The following is an 18,414-nucleotide window of genomic DNA, read 5'->3' as shown; positions in this document are numbered from 1 at the left end:
CGGGAGGTTTGTTGTTATTGGCTTATAATAAATGCTTTTATTATTCTGATTGTCGAGCGCCACTTGGTTTTGTTTTTTATTCAGTGTGTTTTTAAGGGATTGGCAATTCCCTTTTCCTAGTGGCTGCTGACAGTATTCTCTATATTGAATATGTTTGGTCAACAGCTAAACTTACAAAAAATGTGTCAGTGTCCAAATATATATGGACCTAACTTTATATTTATATATAATTTCATCTGTAAAATTTGTGCTGATGACAATAAATTTGTACTGTATCTATATCTACAGTCTTTCTATCTATCTATCTATCTATCTATCTATCTATCTATCTATCTATCTATCTATCTATCTATCTATCTCTCTTTCTCTCTCACTGTGCAGGTTCCCACCGCTAACTGCAGCTTTGCCCATGGTGAGGTGCACCAAGGTCCTTTTCCATGCACCGTTCAATTAGCTGGTGGGCAGCGCTACAGAAGTCCGCCCGCCCGCATGCTCCACCCCATCCCAGCTCCCCCCTCTCCAGCCACAGTGTCTTCTGGGAGAGACGTCTCTCCCAGCTCACTCATACTACCACAGTGCCCTGCAGTCGCAAGGAGCCGCTGTGTTTGACTGAGGGGGGAAGCCTGGGGGGTAAGCAGTACTCCAGCCTGAGAAAGTCAGCCCAGCCCAGTCTCCAGCAGCAGCATCAGGCCCCCCCCAGATTGAAGTGGGACAGCAGCAGCCAGCGGCAGTGACTCCGGAAATACACATCTATCTGTCACTGTCACCACTGTTTTGTCTCTAATACCAATCTCTGTCACCCCTTTCCTGGCTCTGCCATTTTTGTCCTGGTGCTGTTGCTCATCTCTCCTGTCCCTTTTGTTTTGTCCTGAGAGAGAGAAGGGTTGTGATTTCTTACTAGGAGCCATAGAGAGAGAAAAAACATCTTGCAGTTGCTTGATGAATTAAAGCATACCAGAAAGATGAATTATAAAGACTTTTAAATGTGGTCCTTATATATATATTTAGTCTGCAGATATTGCAGAACTGTACTTTATTCTGACAATCACCCTGTTTCTTTTACAAATAAAACCTGTGCATACAGTATCACACTATTGTGATTTTATTTTTTATGTTTGGTAACACCACCCTTTATCATGACAAGGTAGGAATAGTGGAGACAGATAAAACATCTTTAAACTACAGATACGCTTGTCATAAACATACTTCTCACATATATATATGGATAAACAGGACAGAAATTGGCGGCACTCACGGACTTTTCAGAAGCTAAAGGACCACAAGAGCCTTCTAGCGCTTTACGTTTCAGTTTATTTCAACCGTCATCAGAAGCAATACACATCTTACAAATAGACATACCTTTATACACAAACATATCACCACACGTGCATGATCCCCGGAGCCCCGGGGGCGGATATCCGGTTGCGTCATCTCACACTGACAAGCCTGCCCAGCCGATGACGCTTCACGGCTTCAGTGTACACCATCACCATGGAAACATCTACAGAATGCATGAAGAGATCCGGCTTCCCCAAGCTGCATAAAGATGCGGTACATCCGCCAGGGCGTCCGATCATTTCAGCGAGGGAGTCGTTGTATTCACAGGTAGACAAATATATTGATTATTTCTTGCAACCGGTAATTCAAAATCAGGCAACTTACTTAAAAGATACTACTACTTTTTTGAAGAAATTAAACGAAATAGCCATCTCTGCTGATCAATGTTGGCTTTGTACAGCCGATGTAGTAAGCCTATATACTAGTATCCCACATGAACGTGGTTTACAAGCAGTTCAAGCCTTAATTCAGAATAGCACACATTTCACAGGCCCTGATGTTGATTTCTTTATGTCTTTGATTTGGTTAACCTTACATCTGTTACGTTCCTGATGCTCAGAACTGGAGAGATGTTGCGAAGTGAGTCCAGAGCACCAGGACGTGACGCTGAAATAAGGGGTGGTACGGGAATAGCCCCTAGCACCCTAGCTCCGTTGTTTTACCCGTGTGGTCAGTTCACGCCTGAGTGACTATGGTTTCTTGGGCCCACGGCAGCCGCGTTTGAAGGGCGGATTAGGTCTGCCCAACTCTGATGCCCCCAGGTCTTAGAGTGAGACAAGGCGTGAACCGAGACAGGATAATAACAAGGGGACCTCTAACTAAAGCAAACAGAAAGCTAGGGGCCACTAACTACCCTAAAACTAAAAATATGTGCGGCACGCCGCCAAAGGAAAAGAACAACAAAAGAATCCACTGTCCACTCCCCCACACGGCACCGCCGAGTTCCGGGGAGGACAGTGAAAAGCAGAAACCTCCACAAAAACCACCAATACAAAAGTAACACAAGGACTAAGCGGCCTAGGCCGCAACACGCGGCAGAAGCCGCTACTCACGAAACCGGGAGAGAACCCCAACAAACGAGAACCCCAAGATGACTGCAACAGGTTCACTTGGACAGGAAGGATTCCCAGAACCGGCTTCAGAACTCCAGGACTCAGGAGCACAGGGAGCAGGATCGACCAGATACAGCTGACCAGGAACAGACGTTGCAAGGCAGGAACAGCATACAGGAAGCTATCACCGGCGAGGCTGCAGTGTGCTGGCTCCCATAAAAAGACCCTGCTGGCCAATGACAGGAGGGCCAGCAAGACCAGCCCCCAGACCCTAATTACTAGTTGCCATCAGCTGCCCTGCTGCACGAGCACTAAACAATCCTATCTGGCAACGGGGAACGCGGTCCGCTAATGGCGTCCCCGTTGCTATGGACCCAGCGGCTGAGGACGCCCGGCGTCCTAGCGTTGCCAGGGACCCGGCGGCTACAGTACGCACGGCGTCCTGGCATTGCTAGGCGCCGGGCGGGCAGGGAGGGAGGTGCGGCGGCCGTGAGCGTCGCTCGGAAGCAGATCGAGCGGCACCGCGGACCGTGGCACCTAACAGTACCCCCCCTTGAGGAGGGGATAAAGAACCCCTAAAGCCGGGTTTCTGAGGAAATTCCTGAAAGAATAATCTCTAAAGTTTAGGGGCATGTAAATTGTTATCCAGGACCCAAGACCTTTCTTCCGGGCCATAGCCTTTCCAGTGAACCAAAAAATAAAGCCGGCCCCGAGAAACTTTGGAATCTAAAACCTTCTCCACCAAGAACTCTTGTTGCCCCTGAACATCCACCGGAGGTCTACCTTGGGAAGTCTTCCGAGGGAATCTCCTGGAAGAAAAATACTGCTTCAGAAGGGAACAGTGAAAAGTATTGCCAATTTTGAGTGATTTAGGCAAGCGTAGCCGAAAAGCAACTGGGTTGACCTTCTTAACGATAAGGAACGGTCCAATAAATTTGGGTCCCAATCTAGCCGAGGGTTGTTGGAGCTTGATGTTGCGGGTTGACAACCACACCTTATCTCCCACCTTAAAAGTGCATGGGCGTCGGAAATTTCTTTTTCTCGGAAGGCAGCCTTCTTAAGGGCAAGGTGCACCTTTTTCCAAATCATTCTGAGACGAGAAGTTAAGGTCAACGAGGAGACTGGAAAATGAGGGTAAAAAGAATTGGCTCTAGGATGAAAGCCCAAGACCGAAAAGAATGGGGACTCCTTGGTGGAAGAATGACAAGAGTTATTATAGGCAAACTCGGCCAAAGGAATAAATTCAGACCAATCATTCTGAAGTTTGGCCGAATATAGCCGTAAATACTGTTTTAACGACTGATTAACATGTTCAGTTTGTCCGTTAGACTGTGGATGGTACCCAGATGTTAAAGAGAGTTTCATATTTAATGAGGCACAAAAACGTTTCCAGAAACGGGCGATGAATTGCGGTCCCCGATCAGAGACAATATCCCTGGGTAAACCATGGAGCCTGAACACATGGCGGAGAAATAAAACTGCCAACCCTTGAGCAGAGGGTAATCGGGGGAGAGCAATGAAGTGGGCCATCTTACTAAAACGGTCTACTACCACCCAAATGACTCGAAATCCAGCTGAAAGAGGAAGGTCCACCACGAAATCCATGGTTGTATGTGACCATGGCCTGAGAGGAACGGCTAAAGGCATGAGTTGCCCGACCGGCAACGATCGAGATACCTTGTACTGAGCACAAACCTGACAGGAACGGACAAATTCCCTTACATCTTTAGAAAGATTAGGCCACCACACTGAGCGAGAGATTAACTCCAAGGTCTTAGTGATACCCGGATGACCAGAAACCTTATTATCATGAAACTTAGCTAGAACAGTGCCTCTCAGAAATTCAGGGATGAAGAGACGATCTGCAGGAGTGACTTTGGGAGCCTGCTGCTGAAGCTGGACTAGCTGTGTAAATAAATCCTGTGTGAGGCCAGCCCGGATGACAGACGATGGGACTATGGGGGTAGTAGCCGGGTGGTTATTGTGAACCGGAAGAAAACAACGTGACAGGGCATCGGCTTTTGTATTCTTGGAACCGGGCCTGAAGGTGATAATAAACCTGAAACGAGTAAAAAACAGCGCCCAACGTGCCTGTCAAGCATTAAGCCGTTTAGCTGACTCAATATACTGCAGGTTCTTGTGGTCAGTAAACACCGTAATGGTATGCCTTGCTGCTTCCAGCCAGTGTCTCTACTCCTCGAAAGCCCATTTAACTGCTAACAATTCTCGATTACCAACATCATAGTTGGATTCTGCGGAAGAGAATTTTCTGGACATGAAGGCACATGGGTGTAATTCCTGAGACTCCGGGTCTTCCTGAGAAAGGATAGCCCCCACTCCAACCTCTGAGGCATCTACCTTGACAATAAAGGGGAGATCCGGGTTACGGTTTCTGAGTACTGGAGCTGAGACAAAGGCCTGCTTTAAGGCCAGAAAGGCAGACTTGGCTTCAGGCGACCAATTGGAAGGGTCCGCTCCTTTTTTAGTCAATGCTACAATAGGAGCAACCAAATCAGAGAAGGTATGAATAAAACGCCTATAGTAATTTGCAAACCCTAAAAAGCGCTGAATTGCTTTTAAGTTCGTGGGTTGTGCCCAATTTAGGATGGCCTGAAGTTTTTTTGGTTCCATGAAAAACCCCTTAGGAGAAATAATATACCCCAGGAAGGACACTTCTGTGATGTGGAAATCACATTTCTCCAGTTTGGCGTATAAATGATTTTCCCGTAACTTCTGAAGGACCAGTCGCACATGGGTAATATGTTGTTCAAAAGACTCAGAGTAAATCAAAATGTCGTCTAAATAAACGACTACGAACTTTCCTAGAAAGTCGCGAAGGACGTCGTTAATGAGATCTTGAAATACAGTAGGAGCATTAGACAGCCCAAACGGCATCACCAGGTATTCATAATGTCCCGACTGTGTGCTGAAAGCCGTCTTCCACTCATCCCCAGATTTTATTCGGATGAGATTGTAAGCCCCTCTAAGATCGATCTTGGAAAAGATAACGGCAGTCTGGAGCTGATCAAATAGTACTGAAATCAGTGGCAAGGGGTAGGTGTTTTTAACAGAAATTTTATTCAGAGCCCGATAATCAATACATGGTCTGAGCGACCCATCTTTTTTCTCAACAAAAAAGAACCCTGCACTCAATGGAGACTTCGAGGGCCTAATGAGTCCTTTTTTAGGCTCTACTGTACATAATCATTCATTGCCGTAGTTTCCGGCCCAGACAGGGCATATAGTCTCCCCTTAGGCAAAGAGGCACCGGGAACTAAGTCAATAGCGCAGTCATAGGACCGATGAGGAGGCAGAATATCCGCATTACCCTTGGAGAAAACGTCGGCAAAGTCCTGACATTCCAAAGGAATAAGTTCTGGGGTGACTGCCGCAACCCGGACTGGACGGGAAATACATTCCTTAACACAAAAGGGACCCCATCGGGAAATCTCCCCAGACCACCAATCTATGGTGGGATTATGAAAGGCAAGCCAGGGGTGACCCAAAACTACGGGGATAGCCGGACAATGGGTAAGGTAAAATTCGATTTTCTCCGAATGTAGGGCCCCCACTGTCAGTTGTACTGGAGGTGTGCGGTGAGTGATTACCCCATTAGAAAGTGGACCACCATCCAAGCCGTGCATGGTGATACGTTTATCCAAAGGTATCTGGGGAACGCCCAAAGCCTGAGCCCAACCAAGATCCATGAAATTTCCCGCAGCTCCACTGTCGACGAAGGACGACACCAACGAACTGAGGCCACCAAAGGAAATTTTTACAGGAACTAATAAGGAATCATTAGAGGAGATCAACTGCAGACCCAAGTGAACCCCCTCACTATTCACTTGGTCAGAGCGTTTCCCTGCTTATTCAGGCAATTACGTGCGATATGTCCCTTGCCACCACAATACAAGCAAAGACCAAAATTTAGCCTTCTGGTTCTTTCCTCTGGGGACAGCCGGGAGAGACCCATTTGCATGGGCTCCTCGACGTCCTCAGGGAAAGTATACACACATGGACTAGGCCTGAAACTAGCTCCTCTTTCAGCCCTCCGCTCCTGGAGACGACGATCAATTTTAATAGCACGCTCCATGAGTTTGTCTAAAGTCTCTGGAGCGGGGTACTGAAGGAGACTGTCTTTAATAACTTCAGACAAACCAAGGCGAAACTGACTGCGCAGGGCCGGGTCATTCCAGCCACAGTCGTTCGACCAACAGCGAAACTCGGTACAATACGCCTCTGCTGGATTTTTCCCTTGCTTAAGTGCACGCAGGTGGCTCTCAGCCGACGCTTCTCTATCAGGGTCATCATACAAAAGGCCTAAGGACTTAAAAAAGGCATCTACAGATAGCAAGGCAACATCATCGGCTTTTAGCCCAAAAGCCCAGGTTTGAGGATCGCCTTGTAGTAATGACAACACAATCCCGACCCGTTGAGACTCAGTACAAGAGGATCGGGGCCTTAAACGAAAATAAAGCTTACAAGCTTCCTTGAAATTAAAAACGGTCAGGTAGATGCATCTTTGGTTCTGGAATCATACTCGGGGAGGCTCGCAAAAGATCTTCCTGCGATCTCACCCGAAGAGTAAGATCCTGAACCATCTGAGTTAGTTCCTGAATCTGGTTGGCCAAAAGCTGGCTGGGATTCGGTCCTAAAACTGCCGGATTCATGAGGCCGAATTTCAAGGCCCACCAAATACTCTTTATATTTTTTTTTTTTTTTGTGTTTGGCCGGTGATAATGTTACGTTCCTGATGCTCAGAACTGGAGAGATGTTGCGAAGTGAGTCCAGAGCACCAGGACGTGACGCTGAAATAAGGGGTGGTACGGGAATAGCCCCTGGCACCCTAGCTCCGTTGTTTTACCCGTGTGGTCAGTTCACGCCTGAGTGACTATGGTTTCTTGGGCCCACGGCAGCCGCGTTTGAAGGGCGGATTAGGTCTGCCCAACTCCGATGCCCCCAGGTCTTAGAGTGAGACAAGGCGTGAACCGAGACAGGATAATAACAAGTGGACCTCTAACTAAAGCAAACAGAAAGCTAGGGGCTACTAACTACTCTAAAACTAAAAATATGTGCGGCACGCCGCCAAAGGAAAAGGACAACAAAAGATACCACTGTCCACTCCCCCACACGGCACCGCCGAGTTCCGGGGAGGACAGTGAAAAGCGGAAACCTCCACAAAAACCACCAATACAAAAGTAACACAAGGACTAAGCGGCCTAGGCCGCAACACGCGGCAGAAGCCGCTACTCACGAAACCGGGAGAGAACCCCCAGATGACTGCAACAGGTTCACTTGGACAGGAAGGATTCCCAAGACCGGCTTCAGAACTCCAGGACTCAGGAGCACAGGGAGCAGGATCGACCAGATACAGCTGACCAGGAACAGACGTTGCAAGGCAGGAACAGCATACAGGAAGCTATCACCGGCGAGGCTGCAGTGTGCTGGCTCCCATAAAAAGACCCTGCTGGCCAATGACAGGAGGGCCAGCAAGACCAGCCCACAGACCCTAATTACTAGTTGCCGTGCAGCTGCCCTGCTGCACGAGCACTAAACAATCCTATCTGGCAACGGGGAACGCGGTCCGCCAATGGCGTCCCCGTTGCTATGGACCCAGCGGCTGAGGGCGCCTGGCGTCCTAGCGTTGCCAGGGACCTGGCGGCTACAGTACGCACGGCGTCCTGGCATTGCTAGGCACCGGGCGGGCAGGGAGGGAGGTGCGGCTGCGTGAGCGTCGCTCGGAAGCAGACCGAGCGGCGCCGCGGACCGCGGCACCTAACAACATCGTAATTACTTCCTCTTCAATAATGAATTCTTTAGGCAATTGCAGGGCTGCGCAATGGGTTCTTGCGCAGCTCCGGCATATGCAAATGCCTTCATGTTTAATGTCGAACAAAAAATGTTCTTCTCTAATACACGTTTCAGTCCCCATATCGCGATGTACACACGCTACATCGACGATGTTTTCATGCTTTGGACTGGTTCTAAAGATGAGTTCATCTCAATGATGGAGTATGCCAATTCCATTGATGAATCGATACGATTCACCTTTAACATACAACTGGAAAGTATACATTTTCTAGATGTCAACATCACTAAAAACAACGATAAATTTGTCACCTCTGTGTATACCAAGCCCACTGATGTCAATTGTCTCTTACTGTCATCCAGCCATCACCCAAGGCCGTTAAAAAATGGTCTTCCATATTCACAATATCTCCGCATTCATCGCATTTGCAGTGATGCGGATGATAAGAGGAAGCAGATGCAGGCGTTAACTCATAAATTTTTACAGAGGGGGTATTCGAATAAACTGTTACAGCAGGCGATGGCACGGGCATTGAAAGCACCGCCTGTCCCAGCTGCCACGAAATTGGAGAGAAGTACAGATCGCGCTATGATCTTCGTTACGGAGTATACCAACTCGAGTCATAAAATCATGGGCACGGCAAAAATAATCTGGCCTATTATTCAAACAGATCCAGATCTGTCCAGCTTGTCGGCACATAGATTGTTACCATGCTACAAGCGTGGTCGCAACATCCGAGATATGGTTGTTCACACAGACATTTCGCAATTTGCCTCTAAAACCAATACTACATTTCTAACGAGAAAGCCTGGTAACTATAAATGTACAGGCTGTACCACTTGCCTTTACCTGGAAACAGGTGTATTAACGTGTACTAGTAGATTTGTAGTTTATTGTCTGCGATGTCCTTGCGGGCTATATTATATTGGCAAAACTACCTGCCAATTTAAAGAGAGGATGACCCAGCACAGGAGTGCCATTAAACAGATCTTAGAAGGCAAACAGATTGATCAGCCCGTTGCTAAGCACTTTAAGGAATGCAGGCATAATTTGTCATCTCTGAGTTACAAAATGCTAGATCATGTTCCACCTTCCAAACGAGGGGGAGATAGAGCAAGGCAGTTACTCCAAAGGGAAGCACGATGGATACACCGCTTAAATACGGTGTCTCCCTTTGGTCTAAATGAGACTCTATCTCTCAATTGTTTTCTATAACTGCTATTTCATTTATAGAAATGTAAAAAATCCTTATAAAAAAAATTTTTTGGATTATAATATGCTTCATTACCCTACGGGTAACGGGAAATATCAGGTGCCATCAGCATTAATTATTACATATAACACTAAGATTAATGCATCGTGTATATCTCGATTGATCGGGAATGATGAGGATTCTATTGTTGTATATAAACATCATGAAGTTGTTACAGCTTTATGTCATACTGCTACGTATCATGTTATTTTGTAACATTGAAGCCGGATCTCTTCATGCATTCTGTAGCTGTTTCCATGGTGATGGTGTACACAGAAGCCGGGAAGCGTCATCGGCTGGGCAGGCTTGTCAGTGTGAGATGACGCAACCGGATATCTGCCCCCGGGGCTCCGGGGATCATGCAAGTGTGGTGATATGTTTGTGTATAAAGGTATGTCTATTTGTAAGATGTGTATTGCTTCTGATGACGGTTGAAATAAACCGAAACGTTAAGCGCTAGAAGGCTCTTGTGGTCCTTTAGCTTCTGAAAAGTCCGTGAGTGCCGCCAAATTCTGTCCTGTTTATGCTGTGAAGTTTCACTATGGATGGCACCCGGCATGCTGTTTCTTTATGTTAAAGTGAGTGCCGAATATCTACTATGTATATATATATACATACAAAGTCCATCTGAAACATAAATCTAAATGCTCGGGTGCCTTCAGTAGGATTGGATACACAAATCAAGCTGTTTGCAGCACTCACAGGACTTGATGCCAATTCAGAGTGTACCAGTCATCTTAGAGGGACATCCATCAGACAGGTCAGGTGACCTGACCTGTCTGATGGATGTCCTTCTAAGATGACTGGGACACTCTGAATTGGCATCAAGTCCTGTGAGCACGGCAAACAGCTTGATTTGTATATATATATTCATTATTCATTAATTCATTCATTTATTTATTCATTTATTTGTCTATCTTTTTGTTTATTCCTTTGCTGACTTGCTCATTTGTATATTTGTTTGTCGATTTATTGATTGTCGTACTAAAGCAAAAATGCCGCTGTTCCAACTAGTATTAGTAGCAAATTAGCGGCATGTGCCTTTAAAAATTGTTAAATACGAGGTGCATTTCTATGCCTGAATAATCAGAGAAATGTCTGTGCCTGAATAATCAGAGAAATGTCTATTTACCATACAGGAAATATTATATTCTAGATCTGATAACGGTTATGCTGCGGCTTCTGTTATAAAAGTGAGAAAAGAGCGAACTATCTCATATCAACTAGTACCTTGTCTGTATAAATGTCTAAATATATATTTTACAGCTACCAGTGTCTACACTGAGGCCAGACATAATTATGTCAATATGGGGTATATGCAATTGCGGTCGAATTTTCAACACAATTCGACAGTCAGACACCCTCCCGCCGGGACCCGAATTCGACATATTCAATAAAAAACAGATTTGATAGTCCCGCTGTCGAAAAACGGACCAATTGACGATAGTGTGCGTCCTGGAAAAAAATGCGTGGGGTCCCCCCTCCTAAGTATAACCAGCCTCGGGCTCTTTGAGCCGGTCCTGGTTGTAAAAATACGTAGGGGTCCCCCGTATTTTTAACACCAGCACCGGGCTCCACTAGTCAGAGAGGTAATGCCACAGCCGGGGGACACTTTTATATTGGTCCCTGCGGCCATGGGATTAAATCACTAACTAGTCACCCCTGACCGGGGTACCCTGGAGGAGTGGGGACCCCTTAAATCAAGGGGTCCCCCCCTCCAGCCACCCAAGGGCCAAGGGTGAAGCCCAAGGCTGTCCCCCCATCCAAGGGCTGCGGATGGGAGGCTGATAGCCAAGTGACAAAAATAAAGAATATTGTTTTTTGTAGCAGAACTACAAGTCCCAGCAAGCCTCCCCGCAAGCTGGTACTTGGAGAACCACAAGTACCAGCATGCGGGGGGAACGGGACCGCTGGTACCTGTAGTTCTACTGCAAAAAAATACCCAAATAAAAACAGTACACACACACCGTGAAAGTAAAACTTTATTACATACATGCATGCCAACACACACATACTTACCTATGTTGACACGCCGACTCGGTCCCCTTCTCCACATAGAATCCATGGGGTACCTGAAAATAATATTACACTCACAAAAATCCAGTGTAGATCTGTCCTCTTCTTGTTTGTAATCCACGGACTTGGCAAAATAATAAAATGCAAAACCCGGACCACGCACTAAAAGGGGTCCCATGTTTACACATGGGACCCCTTTCCCCAACTGCTGGGACCCCCCGTGACTGCTGTCAAAGAGGGTCCCTTCAGCCAATCAGGGAGCGCCATGTCGTGGCACTCTCCTGATTGGCTGTGCGCGTCTGAGCTGTCAGACGGTGCATAGCACTATGCCGCTCCATTATAGTCAATGGTGGGAACTTTGCGGTCAGCGGTGAGGTTACTCGCGGTCAAGTACGTGGATTACAAGGAGAAGACGACAGATCTACACTGGATTTTGGTGAGTATAATTTTATTTTCAGGTACCCCATGGACTCTACGCGGAGAAGGGGACCGAGTCGGCGGGTCAACATAGGTAAGTATGTGTGTGTCGGCGTGCATATATGTAATAAAGTTTTACTTTTACGGTGTGCATGTACTGTTTTTATTTGGATATTTTTTTGCAGTAGAACTACAGGTACCAGTGGGCCCATTTCCCCCCCCCCCCCCCCGCATGCTGGTACTTGTGGTTCTCCAAGTTCCAGCTTGCGGGGGAGGCTTGCTGGGACTTGTAGTTCTGCTACAAAAAACAATATTCTTTATTTTTGTCACTTGGCTATCAGCCTCCCATCCGCAGCCCTTGGATGGGTGGACAGCCTCAGGCTTCACCCCTGGCCCTTGGGTGGCTGGAGGGGGGGACTCCTTGATTTAAGGGGTCCCCACTCCTCCAGGGTACGCCAGCCAGGGGTGACTAGAAGGTGATTTAATGCCACGGCCGCAGGGACCAATATAAAAGTGTCCCCCGGCTGTGGCATTACCTCTCTGACTAGTGGAACCCGGTGCTGGTGTTAAAAATACGGGGGACCCCTACGTTTTTTGTCCCCCATATTTTTTGCACCAGGACCGGATGCAGAGCCCGGTGCTGGTTGGGAAAATACGGGGGATCCCCTGTCATTCCCCCCCCCCCCCCCCGTATTTTTACAACCAGGACCGGCTCAAAGAGCCCGAGGCTGGTTATGCTTAAGAGGGGGGACCCCACGCATTTTTTTTCTGGATTTTTAACCCATTCACACCCCTTCCCACTGAAAAACATGCTCTGATCTCTCCATATTATTTTAGTCAGTAAAAAAAAAAAAATTATTTTAAAAAATATATAAATAATACTTGTGGCTCCTAATAGACAAACCAAGTACATAATCCCTTCTAATATAAATAGATATGCTAATAGCAATAAAAAAAACATGAAAAAAAAACATGTTTTTAAAAAAAATTATTAGATCCCGCCAGCAAAATGAGGCGGACCGAAATGACTGTCGAAAAGCACTGTTGTCGAATCGACATTCTTCAATTGAATATACTTTTGACGAAAAGCTTCATTTTTACCATTGCAGACATGTCGAATTTGACTACTGTCGAATTGCAAAAAGTCGAATTTGACGGCCGTTTTTTTGTCAAAGTACTGTATTGCATTGTCGAATCGTTTTTTTGTGTCGAAAATGCCCCGTTTTTCGACATTTGCGGCAATTCGACCGCAATTGCATATACCCCTATGTATCTCCTGCTGTATCCATATTTAAACAATCTAAAAAATCACTGTAACGAAAGAGGCTTATTGTACAAAGTAAAATTAGAAGTATTACTAACAGATATAACCTTCTAATTTGATAATTTGTAATTGTTTGCTGTGATCATAATGTGTAAAAAATGTGCTTTGATGAGATATACCCTGAAGTGCTCATTTCTCCTTTAAATATATCCAACACTCAGACTTAAGGGTCCTACACACTTTCAGATAAAATGCACGATATGAACGTTCTGGTTCATTTATGAATGAGAACTTGTTCATATCGTGCAGTGTGCAGGAAACAATGATTAACGATGCGTGGCCCCGCGCTCGTTAATCGTTGGTGCCCCGTTGCTTATGCATGCAGGCCAGTATGGACGAGATTGTCCATATTAGTATGCAGTGCTATGAAGCCGGGTAAGTTTCTTCACTCCCCCCGTCACCTCCCCCCTGCCACTGGGTCACCCATCGGCCATATCCGTCCCTGGGTCGCCCGTCGGCTGTATCTGCCGTTGGGCAGCTCGGCGGCAGATCTGCCAGTGTGTAGGGCCCATTAGTCTGCGTGTGGTAGTTATGAAAAACTGAAATCAGGTGTTACATGGACACGGAGTATAAAAGGTCTCTCTCTCTCTCTCTCTCTCTCCTTCTCTCCTAATGCAATGTGAGAATATAAATTGATCATTTTAGCTATGATGTATACAAAACGTAATAGTTGGTATGAATGACAAGAAATAAGACTTCAGAATTACTCTAAATGAGTGCATTTCTGAAAAAAACTTTTATTGTACATATCTTTATTGTGTATTTTACTGTGTATAATGTGTTTTATATATTGTAATTAGCCGATGCCTTTGTTGATTGGACACTGCCACAATATAACCCAAGCTCAGGTCACCAGGGCCAACCTTCTGACGAAGTCTGATGATGAAACGCGTTGGGACAAGGCCTGGTGACGTGACTACTGACTCCCAGATCGTCTCTCCCCGTGCTGTAAGTGGCGGTGTCCCGGCGTGCTGAGGTCAATCTGTGGCGCGACATACAGGGTCTGAACACTGGTACTGGCGGTTGGTGGAGCCGATGCCGAGGATCTTACTTTCAAACCAAGTAGTATTTAAATTCCACCCAGATGAATTCTGAGGTATAAGAAAAACCTACTGTGGTTATTTAATGTGTATGTAAAAGTTCCTATGAATAAAAAGGCATATTGCACTGTGAATCGCCCCTCTAATCTTCCTTTTTAGACATATATATATATATATATATATATATATATATATAGTTCAGCCGAATTATGGCACTCTGCGGTCTCATTCAGTCAATAAAACACAGCTCCAGAAAGCTTGTAGCGACGTCCGGCTTTAATAGCCTTTGTCAAGCATAATAACCAACACAGGCTATTAAAGCCGAAACGTCGCTACAAGCTTTCTGGAGCTGTGTTTTATTGACTGAATGAGACCGCAGAGTGCCATAATTCGGCTGAACTGTTCATACTTGTAATGGGCACCGCGGCAGGTGATGTTGGAAGTGAGAGTGCCGGTTGCTAGCTTGTGTGTGTGTGTGTATATATATATATATATATATATATATATACATTCATACACCATACCCTGATATCTGTGTTTTTGTATTTGGCCTGAGGAAAGGGCTGATGCCCTGAAACAGCTGTAGCCTTTTTAATACAAACTTGCTACATAACGTTGTCTCCAGTGCCGTTTTCTTCTTGGATTTATATATATATATATATATATATATATATATATAAACATTCATACACCATACCCTGATATATTTTCCAAAATAGGTCTATATAACGGGCATACACTATATGTTCACTGTAATAACTAAATTGTTTTAGTTGGTTCTCTATTATACATTATGCAGTATACATCAGTACTGTTCATGCAGTTTATATTATACCTTCACACCCATTAGCTATAAGTGACATTAAGTTAAGGACCATTTTTAGGCCATCAATACTGGCGGACAAGGTGTAAGAATGATAAAGCACTTCAAAGAGGTCCACTGTCATGTAACTTTATAGATCAGGGTCACAAAAAAGAACATTGCAAATACATTTCTGTATTAATAATCTGCATTGGGTTTTCATAGAATTTTTTCTTTTTCAAGAAACTGATCTATGATAAATAAAATGTGTAAGTTATAAACTCACATTTCAAAACCACTTCAGTAGTTGTTGATACTTTTAAATAGTATAAATAATAAAAGTGAGCAATCATGGGTTATTTCTTAGCTGCTGCAACATATAATTATTGAGTAGGATGCAGAATGGTAATATTAGTGATGGCTATATAAACTGTTACCACCAAAATTATTGACTAATTGGTCAAGTGCAGAAAGTATAGTTGATAACTGAGTCAGTGATGTCGTAGTGATTTCTAAATCTAAATTTTCCAATGATTATACTGTATCTGGAAGATTTACAGATATAAAACACACACAAACACACACATTTATATAACTCTCTCTCCTCATGGAAGTAAATGTCTGGAACTCCTCTATAAATGTAATTAATCTAAGTCTTTTTCTAAATTCTCTCATCATTAAATATGTATCTCACTACTCACTTGAATGGCATGTACTCATAAAGAGACCCTGGAATCTCTAATCAGGGATAATCACATATGTAAGCTCCTGTACGGACATGTCAGGATATGTGGCCTGAAAGACCACAATCATCATTATCACCACTAAAACCTAGCACAGCTGAGGACAAGTTGGCTTCTACAGATTCCTCAAAGTATTTTCAACAACTCAGCTGGCCGCAGAATGCATTTACTTTTATTTATCTTGGCAACATAAAAATAATAATTTCCTTCCTGTTAAATACAGGGCAGAATATCTCCAAAAAGCTAAGACCAGCAATGTACTTTATACACAATTGGTTTTATTGAAAGGGAACTGAGATGGACGTAAATGATTTTAAATCACCAGTAGCACTGCGCTAATTTATACATTATGCTGAATTGTAAGTGTACAATGAATAGTTGTATCCCAAATCGTCTTACTAGTGATGACTCTAAGACACTATGTAATTAACTATTGGATCAACAAAAATAAGAAACTGCAGTTCCACTTGTTTACCTCACATGAGCCCATTTTGATCTCCCCTACTAGCATCTTCATAATGTTCATCTTAGCCATTCAGTTGCATTAATGCATCTGCTATTTTACATTCTTAAAAGAACACCATGAAAGAGAGTAGGTCACAATTAATGATGTGTTCTGCTTGCTTCAGCTAAGCAGTGGACCTAGCACAAAAAGGAAATTTAGTAAGCCACCTTTGTAAACGCATTGTAAAACTGAATAGAGTATCAAGAGTTTTTCTTTGTTTCCACAGGAATAAATGATATGGGTTTGTTACAAAATGTTCTCAGTCCATTTAAGCCCTAACCCCAACCCTGGAGCACCAAGATGGGGAAGGGGGGAGCAGGTACTTCAATGACATGAAAACATTTTTGCCCACTTCCTGATTTCTTCTATTTTTTCATTTGTCACACTTAATTGTATCAGATCTTTAAACAAATTTAAATAAATATGACGACAATCTGGGTAAACACAAAACATCTAGTTTTTATATTATCATTTCATTTAGTGAAGGAAAACAGTTATCTAACACCAATTGGCCCTGTGTGAAATAAAAATTGTCCTTTAGTTACTCATTTAACCAATGAACCAAAATTGATTGATAATTGGATCAATTAGATTTAATACAATCTGGCTTGATTACTGCCCACCCTGTTGAATGTAATCATGACTTTAATAGAATCTTTCTAGCAATGTGCAGTTGGCTTAAAGGTCACAAGTAGCACAGTATACGATAAAAAAGAAATTCCAGTAGAGATGAGAAAGAAAGCTATTGAAATATATCAGTCTGAAAAAGGCAAAAAGGCTATTTTTAAGTCTCTGGGACTTCAGTGAACCAAAGTGAGACCTGTTATCTCCAAATGTGGGCTTGCTGCATTCGCCATGCTGCAGGCTCGGTGGCTTGCTGCACTTGCCACAGGATCTGTTTCCACTCCATGGGTGTTGTGGGAATAGCTGTGGCGGCGCTGCTGGCATTCTGGCAGTTGGGATCCCGGCGTTGGTATTCTGACTGCCGGGATCCTGACCGCTGGGATCCTGACTACATCCCCTTATCACAGTGTAGGGTGATAATGCTAGACATCCTCCTGTGTAATCCACCATACAGCCATTTCATTGTCACACGAACTCCTTCATCATGAGCATTTAACACAGTACAAACAAGCGCCCTATATACCTGCAGTATAATCAGTATGAGTGCACTCACCTGTAGGCATCAAAGAATCACAGCTCCAAAACTAAATAGAGGTGACACAACGGAGATGTTTCCGGGACCAGAACTAATCACTCATAGCTATAGTAGCTGTAACTCAGCAAAGGTATTGGGCAGGCACCTGGAAGAGGCTCTCATTTTGAGATATATATATATATATATATCTTATATAAATTATATAATTCACTGGTCGGTTTGTTTGTTTGTTTGTTTGTTTGTCTGTCTGTCTGTCTGTCCGGTTATGCATTCGTACACCCCCTGCACCAATTGGGATGAAACCAGGGTCCCAGTCAGACTTCCCATTGGAGTACGCTGGACAGACCGTTAACCCAGGGAGCCTGCTCTGGGTCTTCCATTAGATGGATTTGGAAGAAAACACTGGATCCGGGAAGACATACTAGGGGCCCAGATTGAACCTCTCTTTGGTGTACGCTGGACGGAACTTTGGCACAGGGAGCCTGTTCTGGGTGGGCCACTGGATGGATTTGGATGAAAACTTCACAAAGTGGTAACACTGGATCCCAGAAGACATACTAGGGGGTTGGTGTTCTAGTTGGACCTCCTGTTGGTGTATGCTGGGCAGAACTTTGTCCCAGTGAGCCTGTTCTGGGACTTCCACTAGATGGATTTGGATGACAACTTCATCAATGACCTGAAATAACTGAATGAAAGAACCATGAATAACTGATAGAAATGGAGCTGGAATGACAAAAAATGTTGCATACCCAAAAGCCTTGGGATAGCAACAATGATAACAAAAGGAAAACTTCAAACTCATCTTGCAATGGACAAGTGATTATAAAACTGAACAGAAAGAAAAGCTGTGAATCAAGGCTACTGGCGACACCCCAAAAAGAAAAACAACACTGGACAACCACCTCATGGGTGTGTTAGAAGAGGTTCTAAGCTGCTAATTATTTTTAATATGTTGAC

This window comes from Pseudophryne corroboree, chromosome 2 (genome assembly GCF_028390025.1).
Source record: "Pseudophryne corroboree isolate aPseCor3 chromosome 2, aPseCor3.hap2, whole genome shotgun sequence".
Lineage (NCBI taxonomy): Eukaryota > Metazoa > Chordata > Amphibia > Anura > Myobatrachidae > Pseudophryne > Pseudophryne corroboree.
The sequence above is the reverse complement of the archived record's forward strand: the minus strand, read 5'-3'. Positions refer to the sequence as shown.